General features: G+C 37.2%; 1 non-coding gene and 2 pseudogenes across 1 annotated transcript; 2 read left to right on the top strand and 1 right to left on the bottom strand.

Annotated features, from left to right (window-relative positions):
- The window catches only part of LOC125174444 (40S ribosomal protein SA-like), a 92,839-nt pseudogene that overhangs the window by 6,465 nt on the left and 59,914 nt on the right, over window positions 1-26,460 (top strand).
- On the top strand, window positions 1,448-15,857 carry LOC125174443 (E3 ubiquitin-protein ligase FANCL-like; annotated as a pseudogene).
- On the bottom strand, window positions 18,284-18,415 carry LOC125175870 (small nucleolar RNA SNORA72). Its single transcript, XR_007156033.1, has one exon. It is a non-coding gene; the product is annotated as a small nucleolar RNA SNORA72 (small nucleolar RNA).

The raw sequence follows: 26,460 nt of genomic DNA on the forward strand, positions 1-26,460 counted from the left end.
GACAGAGAGAGACAGAGCATGAATAGGGGAGGGGCAGAGAGAGAGGGAGACACAGAATCGGAAACAGGCTCCAGGCTCTGAGCCATCAGCCCAGAGCCTGACGTGGGGCTCGAACTCACGGACCGTGAGATCGTGACCTGGCTGAAGTCGGACGCTTAACCCGACTGCGCCACCCAGGCGACCCCTATTTGCATATTATTTTAAAAAGAAATGTAAGAAGGATAAACCAGAAACTACTGAAAATGTTGGAAAAGGAGTATAACTTCTCTGAGCTTCCTTCTTTATGTAGTTTTGACTTTTTTTTTTTAATTTTTTTTTTTCAACGTTTATTTTATTTTTGTGATAGAGAGAAACAGAGCATGAACGGGGGAGGGGCAGAGAGAGAGGGAGACACAGAATAGGAAACAGGCTCCAGGCTCCGAGTCATCAGCCCGGAGCCCGACGCGGGGCTTGAACTCACGGACCGCGAGATCGTGACCTGGCTGAAGTCGGACGCTTAACCGACTGCGCCACCCAGGCGCCCCTGTAGTTTTGACTTTTGAAACTGTAAATATTTTACATATTAAATCAATAAAAATTTAAAAAGCAAACCCTTAAGACTGAACACAGCTACAAACGAAGCTCCCAAATGAAACTATCATCTAGATACCATAACTCAGGAAAAAAAGTTCATTCAACTTGCTTTTGAGCACAGTGCTATCTTAACAGAATGTATTTTAAGTACAGAAAGAATTGTGAATAAATAATGACATTTTATTTTTAGGTTTGTTTTTTATAGTGCTATCAGTGAAGAAATTCTCAAGTTATTTTGTATGTGTTAAGAAAACTGTTGGAAATCAGAAGATTTTTCCTCACTATGGGAGAAGGGAGATACCAATTGGAGGTTAGGAAGAATCCTGGCTTTTTTTTTTTTTTTTTGGAAATTAGATTTGATTTGAATTGCAAGTATCAGTATTAACTCATGCTTCTTTAAAAATTTTTATTTCTGGGGTGCCTGGGTGGTTCAGTTGGTTGTGTCCAATTCCATTTTGGCTCAGGTCATGATCCCAGGGTCATGGGATGGAGCCCCATATTGGGTTCTGTGCTGAGTGTGGAGACTGCTTGAGATCCTCTCTCTCTCTCTCTCTCTTTGTCTCTCGCTCTCTCTCCCTCTCCCTCCCTCCTTTCTTTCCTCTGCTCTCCTCCCCTGCTCTCACTTTCTCTCTAAAAATAAAAAAAAATGTATTTCCTAGCCCTGTCTCCTGAAAAGACCTAGAAGCAATAACATTTCAGTAGCATTGGGCATAACTTGTACACAGATGCTGATTTCTAAATACTGTTCTCCACTGAAAGGAACCCAGGTTTTTTGGGGAAATGGCTGATTTTAAGTCTGGGATACAGGAAATACACAGTAAGTTGGAAACATCTTGTGCACAAGAATGGAGAAGTGCTGGAAATTAATGGGGACATGTCAAAGAGATACAGGAATTACCTTAAAGTTTTTCCTGCTGCCCAAATTTGTGATAAATTAAACATCAAAAAGAATAACGATGATAATGTATTATATCATCTTGAGTCAGAAAAGAACCCATTAGTCCATAGTGACACTCAAAATAAGGGTGGCGGTGGAGGTAAGCTTTCTTCTTCCAAAGACTGCTAGCTAATAAATGTAGAAAAAATATAGAATTCGAAAAATCACCATTTGCAACCACTATTGAAATAATTCAGGCAAGGATCATCAAAGGATGCTAAAATTATTGGGTGAAAGAGTTTTGAGGATATTGGGGAATGGGTTATTCACATATTATCATGTATCACCCCACAGACTATTTATTAATTACAATATAGTACACACACACACACACACACACACACACAAAACAATATATTGAGATTGTACCCTAATCTTTAAAACTTGCAGTAGCCCAGGAATGGGAGAAGTTCTTTTACAAGATCTTCAACAGTAATCTTCAGTGGAAGAGGAGAGTTCCTTTGCTTTTTTGTGTATTGTTTTGTAGTGCTCTTAACATCTAGACTCACAAAAGTATAATTCTTGAGGGAAACTGAGGCTACCATAATGGAGATGTTTAGTTTGCCAAATATTTTATCTTGTAATATAAAACTGGTATGTCTTGCCAAAGAGTGGTATTTTAGCAAAGCCAGACCATGCAGACTTGTGTCTAACACAGGAGAAAGGATTACTTTCCATATTTGGATTTAGACCATGCTCTGTTTGTTTTGCTGGAGGTGTGTATATGTGTTCTTTGTGGAGTAATGTGCAGAGAATTAGGAGCAGAACCTCTAAAACTGGAGGAGAGCTAAGCATACCTGATCTACCTTTGGAACTTTGGAAAAGTGACCTGGACTTGGTCCAATGTAGCACAGAGTGGACTGTGGATATGCCCACTGAGATTCTATAACCCAGAATATGCTGATGTTGGCTGCCATTATGTCATCATTGTCCTGATGGGTGAGAGGGGGTGGAGTTTAGGATGACCATAGCCTTGCTTTGGTGGTGATTCTTTTGAAAGGAAACAATTCTACTGGCAATCATCCACGTGACTAGTAGTTGTAAATTATTGGGGTGCAAAATTTAGGGATGGAGGATAGACAGGAACTAGAGAGGAAGAACTTTTATCTCCTTTTCAGTCCTTGCTGGAAGTATGATGTGGACCGTGAGACATCAAGATAGATGGGAGCCAAACAGGGAGGTAGTCAAGGCAAGGTTCCATTGGTGGTGGCATCTTTGAGAGAAGCCACTTCTAAGAGCAGTAAGAAATGACCATGTCTGCTAAACTCCCCTGCCAACCTATCTCAGCTCTGGTGGGGGTTTAAGGGAAGGGCTTGTCCCAGCCAGGAGACAATGGTAAGGAGCAAAATGCTGCCTCTCCCCTATAGGACAAAGGGGTGATAAGGACGATGTCCCCAGTTAGCAAAGACACACAAATATTTTCCTAAGGGCATCAGTTCTATACAAATCAATTAATTAATGGAGTGTGTACCCATTACTCATTGGTTCTGTCTTTCCCTTATATAGATCCACAATCTCCTATCAATAATTCTGAAATCCCAGTGATTTTGAAAACAATATTTTTTCATAAGTTTACCACTTGCAGATGTCGGACTTCTTAGCCTCCATAATTGCATGAACCTATTCCTTATGATAAATTGTTTATATATATATATATATATATATATATATATATATATATGTGGAGAGAGAGAGAGAGGGAGGGAGATAGGTATGTAGGTAAATAGATTTAGGGGATATACATTTATTGATTCCATTTCTCTGGAGATTCCAACTAATACACTAGATAATGAATACACTCCTTCTTTCATAAAATACTTGGTTAGGGAGAGCTTTAACTGTCATACATTTACAATAGCCTCATTCTTTTAACTGCTGGATGATATCCCTAGTTCTATGGTATATTTAACCATTTCCTTTGTAATAGATATGTAAGTTCTTTATGGTTTCTATTTTCAGAATAATTGCATGTAACTTTTGGCAGAGAAGGTTGCTTCCATTATGGATTGAGAATTGCTGAGCCAGTCTAGCCATAGGGTGAAACACATAGGAGAGGACAATGGAAGTATCTTCCACAGTGAGAATTTGTTCATTCTGTATCACAGACCTTAGGACAATAGCTTCCATTCTTAAAGCTTTGTGACCATATTTTGCCAAATAAGGACATTGTTAAAAAGGCACAACAAAATAAAAAAAAAACTTTCTACCTGTTATCATCATCGTTTTAAAAAACAGGCTGTTTTAACATAAAGACACAGAGGCAACCTTAGCTTAATGGATGGTCAAATTGAATAAATTCAACTGTATTCAAAATTCACTTCACTGTCTTTATTCTGTCTTTGTAGTCAGCAGGTAAAAAGTTTCTCACTCACCTGTTTCCATTTCCATATGCATCAGAAGCAACTGCTTTAAAATTATTCTGACTTCTGGAATTAAAAAATTTGGAAGAAAAGTAAAGTGAGAGAGTTCCTGCCTTCTGCAAAAGGGAGAACTCACAACCTAAGAAAAGCTGGTTATGGATGTTTCCTCAAACTCTGACATAGGAAGTGATTCTAGGATGAGTTGGAAAGAATTCAAACCTTGGCTTTTGAGATCTCCACCAAAAGGAGGCCTAGCATGGAAAGATGAGCATGATCTGGGCAGGGGGTTTCCTGAAGAGATTGACACCCATTGGGAAGACGCTGTGGCCTGATGTGCTCCATGATGGTACCACAATTATACATAACAGGACAAGTTATTCAGAGAAGAACATCTGAATCTATTAAGTCATCTTTATGCTGCTTTCCTTAACACATTTATCTTCTCTATCATGAACAAATTGTGAGAAGAATATAAAATTCATGAGAAGTGAAAAAATTGGTGATTGTCTTTTAAAATAAAATCACCACAGTCATAGCAGCTGTTCTATTTTCAAAGGCAAGGAGAAGAAGAGAGAGAAATGCTAGCCCAGCAGAAAAGTGAGTGTGAAAAATAAAAGGATGGAGAAGCATTTTCCATGATTAGAAAGGCCCCTGCAGCATTCTAAGCCAGGAGCATCAGTTCAGCCAGCACTATGGTCCTCCCCGCCATCATCACGCTTGAGGCAGCAGGATATAGAGTGAGACCCCAGCTGAAGACCTGTGACTTAGAGTCAATTCTGCCACTCTTCAGGGGAAAACCTTGGACCAGCCAAATGGTCTTGCTGATCCTTTGTTCACTTCTCTATAAATCGGGATAAGAAGATTGCCTTGTGTGACAAGAGAATAAGATTAAAGCCCTGTGAAAATTGGAAAGTGTTATACAAGCAAATAGTTTGTTTGTATTAGTTGTTTGTAATAGTTACAAAATCCAGAAAGGTGAGGGGGGAGTTGGGGTAGGCCAAAGCTAGCCCATATGGGGACTATGTGCAAATTAGAAAAAAAAAAGCCCCCTTTGGTGGACACAGCCCAGCCCCGCCCCAGGACTCACAGCTAGGTTTAGTGGGACTTGGCTGGATTGTAGTACTACTTTATCCTCTCAGGTGCCTATGAACTATCTGCAAAACTCATGTGGCAGACCCAGTGGTCAGGGTCATTTGTTTGAGTCCTCGACTTCAAGGGGGTCCCAAATTCTGACTTCTATTCAGCAGAAATATGTGCAGAGAATTAGGATGAATCTGTACCACAATGATGATTCTAAGTGATATTTATCTAGCCACGTCCAAATCCAGTGGGTGAGTGGTCTCAGTCCCGAGCTGCTTGGGCCTCCCTGAGACTTTTGTAAAGCCTAATTATTAATAACCTTAACAAAATCCAGTGATATTCAGCTTCAGTAAAGGTTTTTGGTTAAGTAGCTGCCTCAGCAATATTTAGATGTAGGACATTAATAATTGCATGTAGACACATATCCAATATGTGGTGTTCACCCTTGGACAGCATCTCATTTTGCCCTGTTTGAAACCAGCCTCGATACTGGACTCAGTACTCTTTGTTCATGGCTTGTTTTATCCTAGTCATGCTGTCCTTCTTTCCTTCTGTTAAATACACCCAAGTTCATCCTACCCCTGGACATTTGTGCCTGCTGTTCCCTTTGCCTAGATGCTGTTCTCCCAGATTTTTGCATGGCTCAGTGCCTTCAGCTCAAATGACTTCTCTCATCAGAGAGGCATCTGAAATAATTATGTTGCTTCTAAGCTGCATTTTTTTTTAATTTAGCATTTTAACATCTCTGAGCCTGAGATGCATTTAACAATTGCTAGTGTCTTATGACTGTGATTAGCCAGGCGGCAGGCATGGCTTAATTGTCACTGCTTGTTGTACAGATGCAAATTTGGATGTTAGTCTTGGTGGGCCTACCAGACATCTGCCCCTTCTTTACAATTTAGTCAACCAATCAGGGACACTAGATACTGGCACCTACATATCTAAGAGAGAAAACTCAAAGGATATTTTAAAGATCATGAAGATTTTCTTTTAAGACTTTATTTTTTAGAGCAGTTTTAGGTTAGCAGCAAAATGGAAAGGAAAGTACAGAGGCTTCCCACATACCCCCTGCCCCCACAGGTGCACAGCCTTCCCTGTTATCAGTATCGCTTACCATCATGGTACATTTGCAGGAAGGTTCTTTGGGTTTGAAAATGGTGAAGCAAATGCTAGCTTTCCTCACCAAAAATGAGAAAACACAATTCATTATCTGGAGAGATTCTCCTACGACGGAAGCCACACCTCAGGTCTAACCGTGTAACTGTATTTTATACAGTGTTAATTCATGTATGTATTTTAAACTTCAAATTTGTTTTAAAAAAATTATGTACCATAGATATTTATGAGAAATAGCCATCTTTCCTAAGAAGACTTTATCAAGACTATGAAAGAAGAATTGAGATATTTATCTTCAAATTATTTGCTTTCCGAAGGCTGAGAAGATTTATTTTTCTGTTCATCTTAAAAATGAAAAAGTAGTAAAACAATAAATAAACTCAGTGACAGCTGACAGTATATATTTTCTAGGATCTGAAATTTGTATTCTTTTGTGGATTCAAACTTTCTCACTATTTCAAAATTATTTCAAATAGCTGATATTTCTCAAGTGGAGCTCATAGCCAAGTTTCAAAAGTATTTGCTTCCACAATATGTATTTTACTTGGTCTATTTTGCTTACATTAAGTTAAGTAGCTAACCTCTCCATCTTCATTTAAACAAAGTAGTTCAGAGGCTCATAGTACTATCACTTTCAGTTTACTGAAAAATCTAAATTTGCTTCTTAAAAAGTAGCAAAACAGTGCTCAGCAAGCATATCCTTTTTAAAACTCAGAATTAAGTTTGGGTTTTTGTTTTATGTTGTTTTTATTGCTCATAACCTCCCAGGGAGTAACTGTATAGACATACACTGTCTTTTTTTTTTTTTAACATTTATTTATTTTTGAGAGAGAGAGGCAGAGAGAGAAGGGGGGACAGAGGATTCAAAGCGGGCTCTGTGCTAACTGCAGAGAGTCCTATGTGGGGCTCGAACTCCCAAACTGCGAGATCATGACCTGAGCCAAAGTGGGATGCTTCACCGACTGAGCCATCCAGACACCCCTGTATGTCTCACAGTCTTGATTTTGTTTCAGAAAGTATGTTGAAGTGGAGGAAAAGAGATCTCCTAGTTCTTATTCATTCTTCTAGTTTTTGAACCAGGTTTTCTTAGTCCTGACTTTTTATAGGTAGATGTCATGTGTGAAATATACATGGCTAATGTTGATGAAAATAGAAACATGGATTTCATACCTGCTTTGTCTGTTTGGCCCCCTAGTTTCCAGGAACTGACTCTTCTTTTCACTTGCCTTGCCCCTCTTCTGTCTTATCCTCAGGCTCAATCCATGCCAACATTTGATCACAGTGGAGACACTTCTATTCTACCAACTTGCCCTCCCCCCCCCCCCCCCCCACTCTCTTGGCCATAGTCTTGAATCAAAGCTGGGTCAATCAGAGTCTCTCTGATGGCCTTTGGAATGTAGACTAGAAATTCTAGGCTTATTTTGGGAACAGGGGAGCTGGAAACTCAGGTATCAACGGACACTTTCCGCCTTGTGAAGCAGGAAGTAGACTAAACCAGTGTGTAGTAAGAGAGGAGGAAAAAAGGAGATGCAGAGATTGAAGCTGACTTGAAAGCTAAGGGGTGGAGGTGGGGGTGGAGGAAGAAAGACTTCCTGGCTTGGCTGCTTCCTACTCTTGGACCATTTGAATCAGCTCTGCGTTTTTATGATAAATTATCTTGTTTAAATTTCAGCTAGAGGTGGTTTCTGTTACTTAGAAGTGTTAACCAGTATGGTGTTTCCACATGAAACTTTGGGGAATTTCTCTTATTTCTTAATTGTTTTTGTTAGATAGCTGTTGTAATAACCACACAAGGACTTTACTCAGAGAATTTTTCTCACTTTTTTTTTATATATTTATTTTTGAGAGAGAGAGAACAGAGGAGGGATAGAAAGAGAGGGAGACAGTGGATCTGAAGCAGGCTCTACGCTGATAGCAGAGAACACAATGAGAGGCTCAAACTCACAAACTGTGAGATCATGACCTGAGTTGAAGTCGGACACTTAACTGGCTGAGCCACCCAGGCACCCCTTTCTTCCTTTTTTTAAATCTTAGATTTACATGTTTAGTATCTTAATCTTTCTTTCTTCTTTCCTTGATAGAATCAATATTACATGTCTCTCTGTGAGGGGAGTGTAAAGGGTTTCAAGAAAATCTGCAAAGGCTAGGATGATATGGTCCATATACATTCTCTAAGTAAAACTCCCTTCAGGGACAAAACTCTTCAAAGACGAGAAACATCTGGGGATAGAATCCAAATTTAGCAGGACACAGGCAGCAAAGGTCAAAGTAAAAGAACATTCAGCTTAATAGTGCGATGGAGGTAGAAAGGAACAATCAAATTTCAAAATGTAAGCATGCCATATTCTTGCCGATTTTTCTTTAGAAAAAACATTGAAACAAGAGAACTGTAGAGTTATAATGTTCTAATATAAACTTATCATCAAGGTTTAGATAGAAAGTTAAACTCTAAAAAGTTATCCAAAACAACATTGTTTTTTAAAAGTTTAGGAAAACTACTTAGACATACAAATTAAGAAACAGAAAAGGGAGATAAAATTCTATGAAAATTCAGGAAATGGAGAATAATATTCCTATAGATGATGAAAACTTGCCCAAAGGACATTCTCATAAAGCAGATTAAAAACTATAATATCTCAAATCAAGCTAGAATACAAAGAAAATGATATAACAAATGAAAGAACAAATAAGTTTTATTTGACGTGATGGATCTCAGAAAAGAATTAAAATCATTAAGAAATGAACAAAATGAAAAGGCAGCCTACTTAGTGGGAGGGCATATTTGCAAATTATCTATCCAATAGGGGTTAATATCCAAACTATACAAAAAACTTGCGCAACTTAACATTAAAAAAATCTGGTTAAAAAATGGGCAGAGGGCCTGAATAGACATTTTTCCAAAGAAGACATACAGATGGTAAACAGACACAACAAAGTGTTCAACATCACTAATCATCATGGAAATGCAAATTAAACCACAATGAGATATTACCTCAAACCAGTCAGATGACTAATGTCAAAAAGACAAGGACTAACAAGTGTTGGTAAGGATGTAGAGAAAAAAGAACCCTTGTGCACACTGTTGGTGGGAATGTAAATTGGTGCAGCCACTGTGGAAAAGAGTATGGATTTTCCTCAAAAAAATTAAAAAGAGAAGTACCACATAACCCAATTATTCCACAGCTTGGTATTTACCTAAAGAAAACAAAATACTAGTTCAAAAAAGTATATGCATTCATACGTTTATTGACACATCATTTACAATAGCCAGATACAAAAGATTTGGAAACAAGTATCCATCAATAGATGAATGGATAAGGATGTGGTATGTGTATACAATGGAATATTACTCAGCCATAAAAAAGAATAAAATCTTGCCATTTGCAACCATATGGAAGGACCTAGCACATATTATGCTGAGTAAAATAAGTCAGGCAGAGAAAGACAAAAACCACATGATTTCACTTATATGTGGCATCTAAAAACAACAACAAAAACAACAAAACAAATGAACAAACAAAAAACCAAAACAAACAGACTCGAATACAGAGAAAAATTGGTAATAGCTGTAGGAGGCAGAGAGAGGGCAAAATAGGTGAAGTGTATTAAGAGGTACAAACTTCCAGTTATAAATAAACAAGGAATGAAAAGTATAGCATAGGGAGTATAGTCAATAATATTATAATAACTGTGTGGTGACAAATGGTTAATTATGGTTATTGTGGTGAGAATTACATAATATATAGAATTGTCTAATAATTATGTTGTACACCTGAAACTAATACAACATTGGATATCAATTATACTTTAGTTAAATTTTAATCTAAGCTTTAAAAATTATGTGCTGAAAACAATATTACACAATGCCTAATATCAAAAAACTAGAGATTATCAAGATGTATTATTATTTACTATCAAATTAATGCATTTTTGTGTAGACCTTATTATACAGCTTCTTCTGTATCCTCTATTTAATATCCACTAATTGGGGTGCCTGGGTGGCTCAGTCGGTTAAGTGTCTGACTCTTGGTTTTGGCTCAGGTCTTGATCTCCTGGCTTCATGCATTCGGTTCCTGCTTGGGGCTCTTTGCTGACAGCATGGAACCTGCTTGGGATTCTCTCTCTCTCTGTCTCTCTGTCGGCCCCTCCCCCACTTGCACTGTCTCTCTCTCAAAATAAATAAACTTTAAAAATTATAATTAAAGGTATATCTTCTATTTAATTAAAGAATATCTTGAGATTGTAAAGTAAATTGGGAACGGTTGCAAATGGTGCCTTTTTAAACCAATCTTTGTTAATCAAAGTTTTCTTAATACTTTGTAACTAAAACAAAATACAGAAATAAACTGGGTGATAAGGTTGATACGCTGCTGCTGTTTGCCATAGCTCCCTGTTTAAAAATTTTATGTTTACTAATTTTATGTTCACCTTTGTTTTTATTGTCTGCATACTAGGTAAGTATCATAAATTTGAGTTTATAGAACAAACATCTGTTAATAAAATACCACTTTTATTACTTTCACGTGTTAAGATAGAAATGGAGAACTGAAACAAAATCAAAACTAGAAAAAGAATACAAAATAATGCCTCAATGGAAGATGAAACGAAGGGAAATTTTTAAAAATCACAAAGAGAGAGAGATGAAAAGGAGTCAAAAACCAATAAGACAGTGCACCTGGGTGGCTCAGTCGGTTAAGCGTCTGGCTCTTGACTTCAGGTCATGATCTCATGGGTTCATGGGATTGAGCCCTCCATTAGGCTCTGGGCTGGCAGTGCAGAGCCTGCTTGGGATTCTCTCTGTCCCTCTCTCTCTGCCCCTTCCCCACTCGTGCATGCCAGCTCTCTCTCTCTCTCTCTCTCTCTCTCTCTCTCTCTCTCAAAATAAAATAAATAAACTTAAAAAATATAAACAGTGAGACAGGCAGAGAAGGTCAACGTAATTAGTAATATCTGAGGAAAATCTTGACAAAGAAAAAAAACCCTGAAATCTGTAATTTGAGACACTGAAATGAGAATTAAAATGAAATATTAAGAGGGCACTCAGTTTATCTGATAAAGCTGACCCAGAATGACCATCACTGAGATACAGTCTAGTGAAATTATTGGACTTTAAAGGGAAAGAAATAAAAATTCCTTTAGGTACTTAGAGAAATAGCCCAAGTCATTTATACAGGGAAGAAAGGAATATTGTCTTTACATTTTTCAACATCAACACTTTATTCTTAAAGAAAAGTAAGTAATATATTTAAGATACTCAAAGCAGGAAAATATGAAGCAAGAATTTTATATCCATACACGCTGTCATCAGCATAAGAACTCAGGGAATAGTGTTCTTGATGAGTCTACTGGAGAAGGGGGATTAAAATAAGTAAAATACTTAAAGTGACATTGATAAAATGACTTGATAAGCATTTAACTTCTACTCGGAACTAAGACTAAGTGAGAGATATAAGGCAGAGAATGTAGTATGTAATGGCTGAATGCTCTGACAATGGAGATATAGTACAATTGTAAAAAGAAGTGGCATGAGAATGTGGAGAGCATATGCGACTTTGTACCTCTCTCCAGTCATCACATTGATGGTATTGTCACTGGCTCCTACTGACTAGAGATGGAATAACTTGGGTATCACTAAGAACAATAAGAACAAAACACACCAAATATATTTAAATCCATGATTTCACCCTGATCCAAAAAATTAATTGGTCATCACTGAAGGATGCTTGGAAATCAACTCTTTATTTTGAAAATTGATAAATAAGAGAAAACAACCAAGCATTTATCCTGCCTTTCCTGTATAAACTGTAACACTAGGTAATCAAATAGTAGATGATGTGAATTTTCTCTTTATGGAAGAAGTCCATCAGATAGCTGAAGAAGAAAGAATAGAATTTGAATATCAACATTTTTTTGGCCATCCGTAATGAATTATTGAATCTAAGCATTGAGCATCAGTGGCTGCCACCATCACAAAAAGACAAACAGATATTTTGTGCCTGGAAAAAAACGCAGCACCACCTATAAAGTAGTTTGTCCCCCTACCCCAAATTAGTAACAGTAACCAAACTTGAATGTGACTCAGTCTGGAAATACAGGAAGGTCCTTCTATTGTGGCCTGCAATCCAAGTTATGACCACTCTATTTTGGAGCTTGAAAAGGCCAGATGCTTCTATGCCCCAGACTGAAGTTGTTTTAAATATTTGGTGGCTGCAGTAAAAGCAGAACACCTTACTGTGTTCTCCTAAGAATCTTCAACTAGAAAAAGGAGCAAACTCACTAGCAAAGAATAGATTTAAAAAGTTTTAACTTCCAAATGGTCTGGAGCTAGCTATGGATTGGGGGGTGGGGGGTGGGTGGAAAATAGAGAGGATAGTAAGTAAATGATAACCACACACATAAAAAAATATGGAAGCACATTACCAACAAATTTCTAAATCAGAGCAATAGCCTATGAATTTCAATCAACTATCCATGGCCCCAGATCTTCACTCGGCATGAATTCAGTTGCAAAATTTGTATAACTCCCGAAAAGGCAGCCTCCCAAATCATACCTTGAATGAAATCTTGGAAGAAAACAAACCAGGAAAATCCTCCTGACATAATTAATGAATTTTTGTTTCATTGAGGTATTTGATCTATCTTAAATTTATCTTGCTAAAAGGAATGAGGTTATCTCTACACCATTTATTGAACAGTTCTTTTCTCTACTAATGTCTATAATAGAGAATACTTTTCTCTACTAATGTCTATAATACTTTAAATTCTCATACATATTTGTATCTATTTCTGGATTCCATTCTGTTTCATTGATCTACTTATTTATGTAGCACTACCTAAATTTTAAAAATGGTACTAAGAGGAATGCTGTATTATTGCATGAATTATAAGGAACTACTGAAAACCTTAACCTCTGGAATGTCAGAAATCAGGAAGCTTCAAGAAATAGATATTTTTTAAAGCATTCTGCCATTAAGGTGACTTATGTCTAACAATTCACGTTCTGAGTGACTTTTGTCTAAAATTTCAAATTCCTTGGAAGATTTAATTGGCTCAGTTTAGGCTGGGTATCAATCCCAGAATCGATTATCTATTCTTGCGGGCACACATTTGTGTATTATAGATATGATTGATGAGTACTGAACCTTATGTATCAAGGGAAGTTTCCAAAGAAACATAAGGTATTGTAAGCTGAACAGTACTTTGAAAACTGTCTTCTCCACTATGCCCATCAACCCATTTCATACATCTGAAGCTCTCCTATCTCTGAATGATGCAGTTCCCCCACCCAAAATTGCAGCCACCCCTTCCCAATAGAAAATGATATAAATTTGTGTCCCTTTATTGATCTAGCGGTAATACCATAGGACCATATACCTGTAAGCCAAGGGTTTCCTAGAGTATGCCTACTCTTCCAGTTCTGTCAGATACCCTTAGATACTCTCCAGCCCATGAATTAGCTGGAAAATTTTAATCATCACTAACACATGCTAAATAATGGTGGTTTTTAAACTGGGATGCAAGTACATTTAGAGATACATAAAACCTTCCTAGGGGTACTCACTCCAGCATGAAAAGTTCTGAGAGCATCAATGTCCGGAGACTCAGCTTCAATATGGAGTCTTTCTTGTAATTGGTTTGCCTAAGATGTGTTTGAGTTAGAGGACTCTTGCCTCTCCCAACTTTCCTGTCTCCTCCTTTACAGTAGACTTTCCTTACTTTACAACTATACCTTTCCCCCATCACAGATCTTATTACTATGTTGCATCTACCAGGTAGTAAAACCTCAGAAGGACCAAACTACAAGCTATGCTATTTTATATTTTATTTTATTTTATTTTATTTTATTTTATTTTATTTTATTTTATTTTTATTTTTATTTTTTAAATATAATATATTGTCAAGTTAGCTAACATACAGTGTATACAGTGTGCTCTTGGCTTTGGGAGTAGATTCTTAAGATTCATCGCTTCCATACAACACCCAGTGCTCATCCCAAAAAGTGCCCTCCTCAATGCCCATCACCCATTTTCCCCTCTTCCCTGCCCTCCCCATCAACCCTCAGTTTGCTGTCTGTATTTAAGAGTCTCTTATGGGTTTGCCTCCCTCTCTGAAACTATTTTTTCCCCTTTCCTTCCCCCATTGTCTTCTGTTAAGTTTCTCAAATTCCACATGAGTGAAAACATATGATATCTGTCTTTCTCTAACTGACTTATTTCACTTATCATAATACTCTCCAGTTCCATCCATATTGTTGCAAATGGCAAGATTTCATTCTTTCTCATTGCCAAGTAGTATTCCATTGAATATATAAACCACATCTTTATCCATTCATCAGTTGATGGACATTTGGGCTCTTTCCATAATTTGGCTATTGTCATTGGTGTTAGAGAAGCTTTCTTTAATCAAGGTACCTTTATAACCCACAGGAAAGCTTTGTGTCTTTTGCTATCTCATGTGTTTTTCAGTGGAGAGTGAAACATGACATTAGAAACAGAATATTAGAAACAGTATTAGATGGGGCGCCTGGGTGGCTCAGTTAAACGTCCGACTTCAGCTCAGGTCATGATCTCACGGTTCATGAGTTTGAGCCCTGTGTCAGGCTCTGTGCTGACAGCTTGGAGCCTGGAGCCTGCTTTGGATTCTGTGTCTCCCTCTCTCTGTGCCCCTCTGCAGCTTTCTCTCGCTCTCTCTCTCTCTCTCTCTCTCTCAAAAGTAAAACATTAAAAAAAATTTTTTTAGAAACAGAGTATTAGAAACAGGAGAAATGGCAATTTTCATTCAATGACTTAGTCCCTTTTATCCCCTGACTCTTTTAAAAAGAATTATTTTTCTGTGAGAGAGTCCCTTGACCATTAGCAGGAAATTCGGGGACTCTGGCACCTTATCTCTCCTGGGTGACAAACCCATGACAAGGTTCTTTTCCCTGTCTAACTTGTACACTCAAGATATGACAAGACCAACTCGAGAAATACCCATGTGCTTAGAAGCAAGCTCTCTGCATTTATACCACTCTTGGTAAGCTTGGTGGTTAACTTCATCCACTTGTGCCTTTGTGTATGTCTCAGTGGCATGTTTTTCAAATATTCAAGAAAAAGGAAGCAAAAAATTTCATTTTTACTTCTAAGAATTGGATCAATATTATATCTTCAAAGCAAAGGAACAGATATTGAGGATGAATAGGTGTTTTATTTTATGTTTCTTGGACACCACAGAGCTCCTTAATAAACATTCAAAGTCAGTTTTTTGTCAGTGTCAGAATCACTGAAGGCATTCTGGGGTGTTATGGATGAAATCAGTGAGAAGACTTGGGGATTTGAGCCAGAAGAGTCTACATGGACTACGACAGCATGCAGAGTTGCATTAAGGAATAATGCTTCAATAAATATAGAAGTAGACATGAAGCATCCTACTGCACTTCCTGAGTGCTGCTTTCTTGGAGCTGACCATGTGGTAAAATCTCTGGGAATTAAGCTATGTGGAAACATACATTTGTGGAATCCAGAAAATTGTTACAAAATTTGAAAAATGTTTTAGAAATAGATTTTCCAGCTCATGGTGTCCTGGAAAAATCTGATTTTTCTATGCATTGTGAGATCTGTTCTGCCTATCAACTTGATAGTGCCATTCCTAATCAAGTGTGTCATAATTCCCAATGTGGACAGCTTCAAATTTTCTTCTATGAGTGGTTAAGAGGACTACTGACTAGTAGACAGAGTTTTAACATCATTTTTGGTGAATGTCCATATTGTGGTGAGCCAATAACCTTGGAAATGTCTGGGAGGAAACCCTGAAATACGAATGTAACATTTCTGTGAAGAACTAGAAACTTTAGAAATTACCGAAAAGATTTTAGTTGATATCTTCAGAGAAAATATAAAACAAAACATACTAATGTCAAGAGAAAAAGAATGGTGAACCCATAATAATACACATCTGCCTTTGTCTCCTCACTAAGAGTAAACTGGGAAATTGTAAGACAAAATCCTGTAGAACATTCTAAGTCTGTGACCTCTATACCAGTTATAGAAGTTGTATGTGTCAAGATGGAGATCTTAAATTATTGAGTATCTAGACTGGTAAAATTTTGATGGGGTTCATAAAATGAATTGGGGATGAGTACATATTTTATCTTTTGTTAAACACTTATTCAGACTGGTAAAAGAATCATTTTCATTAACATTTAACAATAGTATTGTTTACTCTATATCCGTATTTATTTTTCCTTAAAGTGAAGTCTGCTGGCTGTCACTCATTAACCACTTCTCCGTTCATTTATTTATTCCTAAAAGGTACTAATTAGATATATATTAACTAACAGGAATGTGTTATGAATTTTTAGGAGTAATGCATTTAACAGCATTCGCTGAAATTGCTTTCTGTAGATCTGCTTTGCTAGTAACCCAACATTTTTCTTTTATTTGGTTGTTAATTTTCACAAAATAGATTAAATTTGTTAATGTTTACAAAATAGATTAAAATGTACTCTTAGGAACAGCATTTATGGTAAGTGTTATCCAAATGGAGTCAGGATGTAATGCCCCAAGTTAAATATTGTATTCAACCAAGATTAGTTCCTTGTTTTGCAAATGATGATTTGCTGTTCTAATTCTGTCAAATGTATGGTTACCAACTATCATTTTCAGACATTAAATACAGTTGCATGTGGGGTGCCTGGATGGCTCAGTCTGTAGAATATGTGACTCTTGATCTTGGGGTCGGGAGTTCGAGCCCCACTTTGGGAGTGGAGATTGCTTAGGAAAAAAAAAGGGAAATGAAACTATGTATGTATATAAAGAGAAATCTAGGTGTATTCTAGTATCCATGCATATAATGTCATATCAGTATCCATTTCTTCGTATATCTGTTACCTTTTTAAAGCACTTTCAGACTATCAAATATTGTAGTTTTGTATTAATATAGTTTTTAGTTAATAGTAAAAAACCATAATGTGAAATTTCCAGTTTTATGGGGAACCATTTCTGTCCAATTAGAGCTTGAAAACTAAGGTATTTCTTAAAAAAACAGGAATACTTAATAGTCATTTAGTAAGTATGGGTTAAGATTTTAAGTGTAGTTTCCAGAAATGAGAAAGTGAGTACCTTTAATGATTGGGTTTAAAAAGTCCTTTGCAACTCAAGTGGTCTGTAATTCTTTGCTTGCAGTAATGTTGAAGGAGGACCTTATTGTCAGTGTTGTCAGCTATTGGATTCTTAAAATTATTTTTCATGATAGATACCATGTGATTTTTAAAAAATAACTCAGGAGGGGGCACCTGGGTAACTCAGTTGGTTAAGCATTAGACACTTGATTTCAGCTCGGATCATGAGATCGAGCCCCACATCCTGCTCTGCACTGACCGTGCAGAGCCTGCTTGAGATTCTCCTTTTCTCTCTGCCCCTCTTCTACTTGTGCTTGTGCTCTCTCTCTCTCTCTTTCTGTCTCTCAAAATAAATAAATATTAAAACAATTAAAATTAAAAAAATAAAAACTCAGGAGGAATTCAAAGAATGAAATGGTAGCACTAGAACAAAACTCATTCTATTCCTGTCTACTCATTAATAGGAATAGCACTTCTCAGAAATAAAATCTATAGAGATTTAAAAATTTGAATATAATTGATGTTGTGCCCTTTCTCCTTCTACTAATGAGTATTTTTCATCTATAAATCCATAGCTATATAGTTTAAAAATCTCTAATTCAATAAGAGATAAATGTCTAATAAATCTTTTATTTTTATATTTATTATTTTTCATCAAAATATTTTTGTATGTTGTTTTGGTCATTGTGTTTATTTAACAATTGTAAGGTTGAGTCATTCTAGGAGACATTTTTTTAACCTTAGAGTCTTGTATTCCAGAGAATCTAAAAACATTAATTTCAATATATATATGTGGTTTCATGACACAGAGTAGGAAAATGATGGTCAATATATGACACTCAAGCATAAACATATAATACGTGAGGATAAAATTTTGTGAAGGAAGTTGAATGCAAATATGAATTCAAGGAGAAAAATAATGATCTAAAACTTTTGACTTTTATTTTTTTAATTACTTTTTAGTTTTATAATTCATTTAATGGCAACCGGTAATCATCAAATTAGCAGTGGTTATCTTCAAAAGTTATTACTCTTGCTTTGCTTTCATTTTCAAGGATTATCAAATACCTAGAGTCAGAGACATCTCCTACATAAGTTTCATTTTATGAGTCAGACTTGGTTTATCACCAGCATTGATAAAACCAGACTTAGGGAAATAACTAGGTCTGGGGACACATGCACGGTCTTAATATAGCAAATGTTTAGCCTGCAAGAATTATTGCAAAATCAGAACAGCGAAAATATTTGCAGAAACTTTTGACTTTTGAAAAAGAGCTTGTTCAAAACTGATGGCTACCAGATGGGCAGTGGGGGTGGGGTTGGGTAAAATAGGTGAAGGAGAGTAAGAGTGCACTTACCATGATGAGCACTGAATAATGTATAGAATTGTTGAATCACTATATTGTACACCTGAAACTTACTATAATACTGTATGTTAACTACACTGGAATTAAAAAATAGAGAGAGGTTGTTCATATATTTTTAAATGGATGTTAGTAACTTTCAAATTACTATACTGTTGAGTTTGTAGTGAATTTACTTAAAAGAATGATGTATTTTATTTAAAAATGTCAATATATATAATTGCCACAAATTAACCCCTTAAGCTCATGCTGAAAAATTTTAGGTTACCTAAAATTGTACAACAATGTTTTTTAAAAATTCTTTTGAAGAATTCTTGCAAAGAGGTTTGAAAGCTACTGCTATAAGCAACTTAGGGGAAAAGCAACTAACTTTTCCCTTAGGGGAAAAGGAAGAGGAGAGAGATTAGGGATCTTGTTTAAATTATGCTAATTCTTAAAAAAAATAAGGGGAAGGGGCAAATATTTAATCTTCTGGTACCACTTTTGCATGCCAGGCAGAAGCCTGAAGTCTGAAGAAGGAGAAGTGAAAGCTATTACCTTCCCTTTAGAGGCATGACCCAGAAGTTGAATCTATTACTTCCTCTATTTGTTAAATCTTAGTTCAGAACCATAGACAGTTGCAAGGAAAACTGGGAGATGTAAATATTATTCTGATGGCCAGTTGCCTAGTCAAGGAGATATAGTACAGGTCTTGTTCTCATTTTCACAAATGGTTATGCAGCCTTAGTTTGGTGTTAATGATTTCCCTTCTTTACCATTCTACTGTTCTGTTTTTTTCTTTCTCTTTTTTTTCTTTCTTTTTCTTTTTCTTTTTTCTTTTTGGTGAGAGAGAGAATCTCAAGCAGGTTCCACACTCAGTGCAGAGCTTGACACAGGATTCAATCCCACAATCCTGGGATCATGACCTGAGCTGAAACCAAGAGTTGGATCCTCAACCAACTGAGCCATCCTGGTACCCCTCTACAGTTCTGTTCTTTAAGGCCAGAGTACGTGATAAGAACAGCAGGAGCATTATATTACTCCTTTACATTTTTTTCGTCATTAAATAAATTTTTGTGTAGGGGTGCCTGGCTGGCTCAGTCGGTTAAGCATCCGACTTCGGCTCAGGTCATGATCTCACAGCTCGTGACTTCGAGCCCCGCGTTGGGCTCTGTGGTGACAGCTCAGAGCCTGCAGCCTGCTTCAGATTCTGTGTCTCCCTCTCTCTTTGCCCCTCCCCTGCTCATGCTCTGTCTCTCTCTCCTTCAAAAATAAATACACATTAAAATAAATAAATAAAGCAAATTTTTGTTTAGAGGCAATATTGACTAAGAAAGCATATTGGTATAGGATGTTCAGTAAGTAAACAGATGTTAGTCCTGGCAGAAGAATGATGGATAGGGAAAGCCTATTCAAATGCAAATTTAAGCATTTATTCTTGGTATGGTCTACATGACGAAAGGGGTCAAATAAAATCAGCCTGGCAACAGGTAGCTAGCTGTCAGGACCCTAGAGGAATGGTACCATCCTAGTGCTAGGATTTGCTACCCTGCTAGAAAATTAGGTACTCAACATTGGCACGGCTGGCCTCTGTAAGGGAAGATTCCTTATTGAGCTCATGCATATGCCATCCCTGCAAAACCTATTGGTACTTCGCGTATTAGATAATTGAAGACACACCTAGCAGGTGAGGGAGAAGGATGACTGACATCCATAGAAACAGTACTCCTGTGCACATGGTTATTAAGAGCCTTTTCCTGTCCCCGTGGGCTTCTGTAATAAGTTAAATGGGATATGTATTAGTGAGTCTGTTGGCTTTGTAGTAAGTTCCAAATTCACAGTGGCTTAAGTAAGATAGAAGTTTTAGTCTCCCATAATATTTTAAACATAAACAGTCTGGGGTTGATATGATATTGGGGGTCCAGGTTTATTCTAATTGCTCTGTCATCTCTAGAATATTGCTTGCATGCTTATTAGTGTTTTATACTCATCACTACATTCACATGTCAGGCAGAAGCCTGAAGAAGGGAGAGTGAAAACTGATTCCCTTCCCTTTAAAGGCGAGATCCAGAAGTTGAGTCCATCACTTCCTTCTGTCCACTAAATGTTAGTTCATAGCCACAGATAGCTACATGGCAGGCTGGAAAATTTAGTACCTCAGTTATTTCAAGGTCTTACTCATCACATGCAGTCATGGCTAGTCTGCTGGACAGCATAGACATAGAAAATTTGCCTTCCTGCAGAAAGTGAGGTTGTACAGTGCTGCTTTGGGCCAAACTACCAGTTTATAGGAAATATGAAAGACAGAAGAACAAATCAAATGATGCCACAAGGAAACAACCAGCCAAATTCTAAATCTGGGCCATTCTATAAGATAAATGACCCAGTTTTATCAATTAAATGATATTTTAAAAGGATTTTAAGAGACATAACAATCAAGTGTGGTTAGTAATTTTGAATCTTAATTGGAACAAACTGACTATAAAAAAATACAATTTTGAGATAAGAAAATATGAATATATACTGTATATTAAATATTATTAAGGAATTATTGCTTATTTTTAAAGATATAATAATGGCATAGTGGTTATGTTAAAAAATCTTTTTCAGTTACAAAGGCATACTAAAATGTCTGGGATTTGCTTTAAAAATATTTAAGCAAAAAGCAAACCATGGAGAGGGATAGGTGAAATGAAATTGGGAACATTTTAATAATTGCTAGTTATGTACCAGGTACATGAGAATTAATTATGATATTAAAATAAATAATAAAAATTTTAAAAAGAAATAAATATGGCAGCTGGTAATACGTCCAAGCTAACTATTGCTACACAGCCTTGAGTTGCCATATCTCTGCATTTTTCAAAGAATCAAAACTGCAGATTTAAAAAAATAAAATCTCTTCATTTCATAAAACAACAACAATGTGGCCAAATACAATAAATAGATCAGTGGGCTTGAATTTGTCCTTAGCCATCTGGTTCTTCTCTAGGAAAAGTTTGTTTTGTTAATAACTTGTTTCCCCCTAAATTTACAGTGTATTCAACTTCTTTAATAACTGGAAACTGGTGGTTAAGGTCAGTGTCTGGGGACTCAGAGACGAGTGACAGATTGCAACAAACTGAATGGAGCTCTGAGTTTTGTCAGTGAAGGGCATGTAGCCAAAGGCTTAGGTCACAACATAAGTGTATGCAGAGAGGAACAGGTGGAGATACAGTATTAGTCCTGCCATGGTGCTATGGGCTGAACTGTGTTCCCCCCACCCACAAGTTCATATGTTGAAGTCCTAACCCCTAGTACTTTAGAATGTGATTATATTTGGAGATGGGGACTTTAAAGCGGTAATTAGGTTGAAATGGAGTCATTAGGATGGGTTGTAATCTCATATGACTGATGCCCTTATCAGAGTAGATTAGGAAGAGAGCCAGGGAAGATGGCAGAGTAGGAGGCCGCCGAATTCACATTCTTCCACAGACACACTGAGGCAACAGCTACGTGTAATGCAACTCACTCTAAAAATGACCTGAAAACTGGTAGAACAGACTATCCACAGCTAAAGACTTAAAAGGAAGACTACATCAAAAAGGGTAGGAGAGGCAGAGATTCTGTTGCCAACCAAACCCCTGGTGTGGCAACCCACAAGTAGGAGGGACATCAGAGGCACAGAGGAGCAAAGGGGTCAAGTACCACACTGGGCACCTCCAGCCTTGGGGACCTGCACAAGGAAGATGAGCTATGATAATGTCTGTCTTTGAAAATCAGCAGGGCTTAATTCCAGGAGCTTTGGAAAGTAGCTGGGCTTAACTCTGGGAGAAGTAGATGGCTATAACTCTGCTCTTAAAGAGTCAGTGCAGTGTATCACTTGTTCCAAGATCTGGCACAGAAGTAGCAATTTGAAAAGCACCTGGGTTATATGTGAAAGATTTGTTGAATAATTTTAGGACATGTGCCAGAGGGACAGGGATCTGCAGGAGCTTTCTCTTGGAATGGAAGGGGTAGTGGGCACCATTTTTCTTGTCTTCCTTCAGCCTTTCTAGTCAAACACCTGTGGGAGGCAGTTTGACATCCTCCATTTACCTTGTCAACACCACTTGCCCCACCCCAGCTTTCCCCTTTAGACCTACCACACCCAACCTGCCTGCTATGGCAGGTGTCCAAAGTGCCTTCTACATTGCCATACCTAGTAAGCATACTCATTTGGGACTAATGTCTTCCCAGAGTGACTACCATCTGCCACACCCAGTGGGGAGTTGGAGCTGATATTGGCACCTGTCCAGAGTGACTCCTGACCCACGGAGAGGGGGACCTAGCCCCATCAACCAGCACTCCTACAGTAGCCACAGCCCGGCATCTCAGCTGGCAATGCAGGGATTGGGGCAAGACATTGCAACCAGTGTGCCCACATCAATCTTGGCCAGTCATTGCTGACAGCCAAGCTGGGGGCAGTTCAACCTACCAGTGTGTCCATAGCAGTTTCAGCCCACCCACAACAAGAGGGCTCACACAGCCCACATAGAGGACCCCCTGGAGCACCAGGTTCTGTGACCAAGAGGAAATGCACTACTGGCCACCACAGGACTTCTATACAGGCCACTACTTTCAAGACCAGGAGATATAGGTGACTTAACTAATATGCAAAAACAGAGAGGCAAAATGAGGAGATAGTGGAATATGTTCCAAAATAGAAGAACAAGATGAACCCCCAGAAAAAGAGCTAAATGGAGATGGAGAAATGCAATCTACCTGATTAAGAGTTCAAAGTAATGGTCATAAAGATACTCAACAGATGAGAGAAGAGTGAATGAAATCAGTGAGAACTTCAACAAAGAGATTTAAAAAAATTTTTTAAAAGAACCTATCAGAGGGGCGCCTGGGTGGTGCAGTCGGTTGAGCGTCCGACTTCAGCCAGGTCACGATCTCGTGGTCCGTGAGTTCGAGCCCCGCATCAGGCTCTGGGGTGATGGCTCAGAGCCTGGAGCCTGTTTCCGATTCTGTGTCTCCCTCTCTCTCTGCCCCTCCCCCGTTCATGCTCTGTCTCTCTCTGTCCCAAAAATAAATAAACGTTGAAAAAAAAAAATTAAAAAAAAAAGAACCTATCAGAGCTGAAGAAAATAATAACTGAGCTGAAAAACACACTAGAGCGAATAATAGATTTGAGGATGCAGAAGAATAGTTCAGCACTCTGGAAGACAGGGAAGTTGAAAGCAACCACTCTGAACATCAAAAAGAAGAAAAGAAGTAAAAAGTGAGGATAAGTTAGGATGAAACGACATCAAGTGTACTACCATGTGCATTATAGGGGCCTTAGAAGGAGAAGAGAGAGAGAAGGGGGCAGAAAACTTGTTGCCAATAGCTGAAGGGGCACCTGGGTGGCTCAGTTGGTTAAGTGTCTGACTTCGGCTCAGGTCATGATCTCGTGATTTGGGGGTTCGAGCCCCACAACGGACTCTGTGCTGACAGCTCAGAGCTTGGAGCCTGCTTCAGATTCTGTGTCTCCTCCACTCTCTGCCTCTCCCATGCTCATGCTCTGTTTCTCTCTGTCTCTCAATAATAAATAAACGTTAAGAAAATTAAAAAAAAAAAGTCATAGCTGAAAACTTCCTAACCTGGGGAAGGATACAGACATCTAGGTTGTAAAGGGGTAGTAGATCAATCACTTATAATGCTAGTAGGAAGGTTAAAAGACACAAGTAGTAAAATCAATTATATCTACCAAAATTACTCGAGATACACAAAATAAAGATGTAAAATGTGGCATCAAATACATAAAATGTGGAGGGGGAATAAAAATGTAGTGCTCTTAGAATGTGTTCGAACTTAAGCAACTATCAACTTAATATAGACTGCTATATACATAGGATGTTATATATGAACCTCTTGGTAAATAAAATCCAAAAACCTATAATACATGCACATACACATAACAAGAGAAAGGAATCCCAGCATAACATTAAAGAAAGTCATCAAACCTCAAGGGCAGAGAGTTAGAGAAGAAGAAAGGAACAGAGAACTACAAAAACAACCAGAAAACAATTAACAAAATGGCAACAAGTTCATACCTATTATTAATTACCTTGAATATAAATTGACTAAATGTTCCTATCCAAAGAAATAGGGTGAGTTTAGTTGGTTAAAATACAAGACCTATCTATACACTGCTTACAAGAGACTCACTTTAGACCTAGAGACACATACAGACTGAAAGTGAAAGGGATGGGAAAAGATATTCCATGCAAATGGAAGCAAAAAAAAAAAAAAGCAAAAACAAAAACTGGGATAGCAATACTTATATCAGACAAAATAGACGAAACAAAGACTGTAACAAGAGACAAAGGACATTACATAATGATAAAGGGAATGATCTAACAAGAGGTTATAACAATTGTAAATATCTATGCACCCAACATAGAATCACCGAAATATATAAAGCAAATATTAATGGACATAAAGGGAGAAATGATAATAATACAATAATAGCAGGGGACTTTAACACCTTACTTGCATCAATGGATAGATCATCTAGACAAAGAAATCAATAAGGAAAGAGTGGCTTTGAATAACATATTAGACCAGATGAAGTCAATAAATAATACTGAACATTCCAACCAAACAGCAGAATACATATTCTTTTCAAGGCACATGAAACATTTTCCAGGCTAGATCACATATTAGGCTACGAAACAAGTCTCAATAAATTGAAGAAGGTTGAAATCATATCAAGCAGCTTTTCCAACCACAACAGCTTGAAACCAGAAATCAATTACAAGAAAAAAAAAAAAACTAGAAGGAATACAAATGCATGGAGTCTAAACAGCATACTACTCAACAACCAATGGGCCAAAAAGAAACCAAAGAAATAAAAAAAAAAAATACTTGGAGATAAATGAAAATGGAAACAACAGGTCACCATCTTTGGGACTCAGTGAAAGCAATTTTAAGAGGGAAGTTTATAGTAATTCAGACCTACCTCAAGAAACAAACAAATAAACAAATCTCAAATAAGCAATCTAACCTTATACATAAAGGATCTGGAAAAAGAAATCACAACAAAGCCCAAAGTTGGTAGAAGGAAGGAAACAACAAAGATCAAAATGGGAATAAATAAAATAGAGACAAAACAACAATAGAAAAGATCAATGAAACTAAGAGCTTGTTCTTTGAAAAGATAAATGAATAGATAATACTTTAGCCAGACTTATCAAGAAGAAAAAAGCAAGGACTCAAATAAATAAAATAAAAAATGAAAGAAGTTACAAGTGCCACCACAGCAATACAAAGAAAGGATTATTAGACTACTATGAAAAATTATATGCCAACAAATTGGAATATAAATTGATATGCAAAGAATTGATAAATTCTTGGAAACATACAATCTTCTGAGACTGAATCCAGAAGTAATAGATAATCTGAACTGACTAATAGGAATGAAATTGAATCAGTAAAACAAACAAATAAACAAACAAAACAAAACTCCCAACAAAAAAATCTAGGACCATATGGCTTGACAAGTGAATTCTACCAAACATTTAAACAAATGTTTTTAATGTTTATTTTTGAGAGAGACAGAGCACAAGTGGGGGAGGGACAGAGAGAAAGAGAGAGACAGACAGAATCCAAAGTAGACTCCAGGCCTTGAGCTACCAGTCCAGAGCCTGACGTGGAGCTCAAACTCGTGAACTGTGAGATCATGACCTGAGCCAAAGTCAGATGCTTAACTGACTGAGCCACCCAGCGCCCTCTACCAAACATTTAAAGAAGAGTTAATATCTATCCTTCTCAAACTATTCCAAAAAAAGTAGAAAAGGAAGGAATGCTTATAAATTCATTCTATAAGCCCACCATTACCCTGATACCAAAACCAGACAAAGACACTACCAAAAAAAAAAAAAAAAATATATATATATATATACACACACACATATATGTATACATATATATACATATATGTATATG

The sequence above is a fragment of the Prionailurus viverrinus genome, chromosome C2 (assembly GCF_022837055.1).
Source record: "Prionailurus viverrinus isolate Anna chromosome C2, UM_Priviv_1.0, whole genome shotgun sequence".
NCBI classification, from domain to species: domain Eukaryota; kingdom Metazoa; phylum Chordata; class Mammalia; order Carnivora; family Felidae; genus Prionailurus; species Prionailurus viverrinus.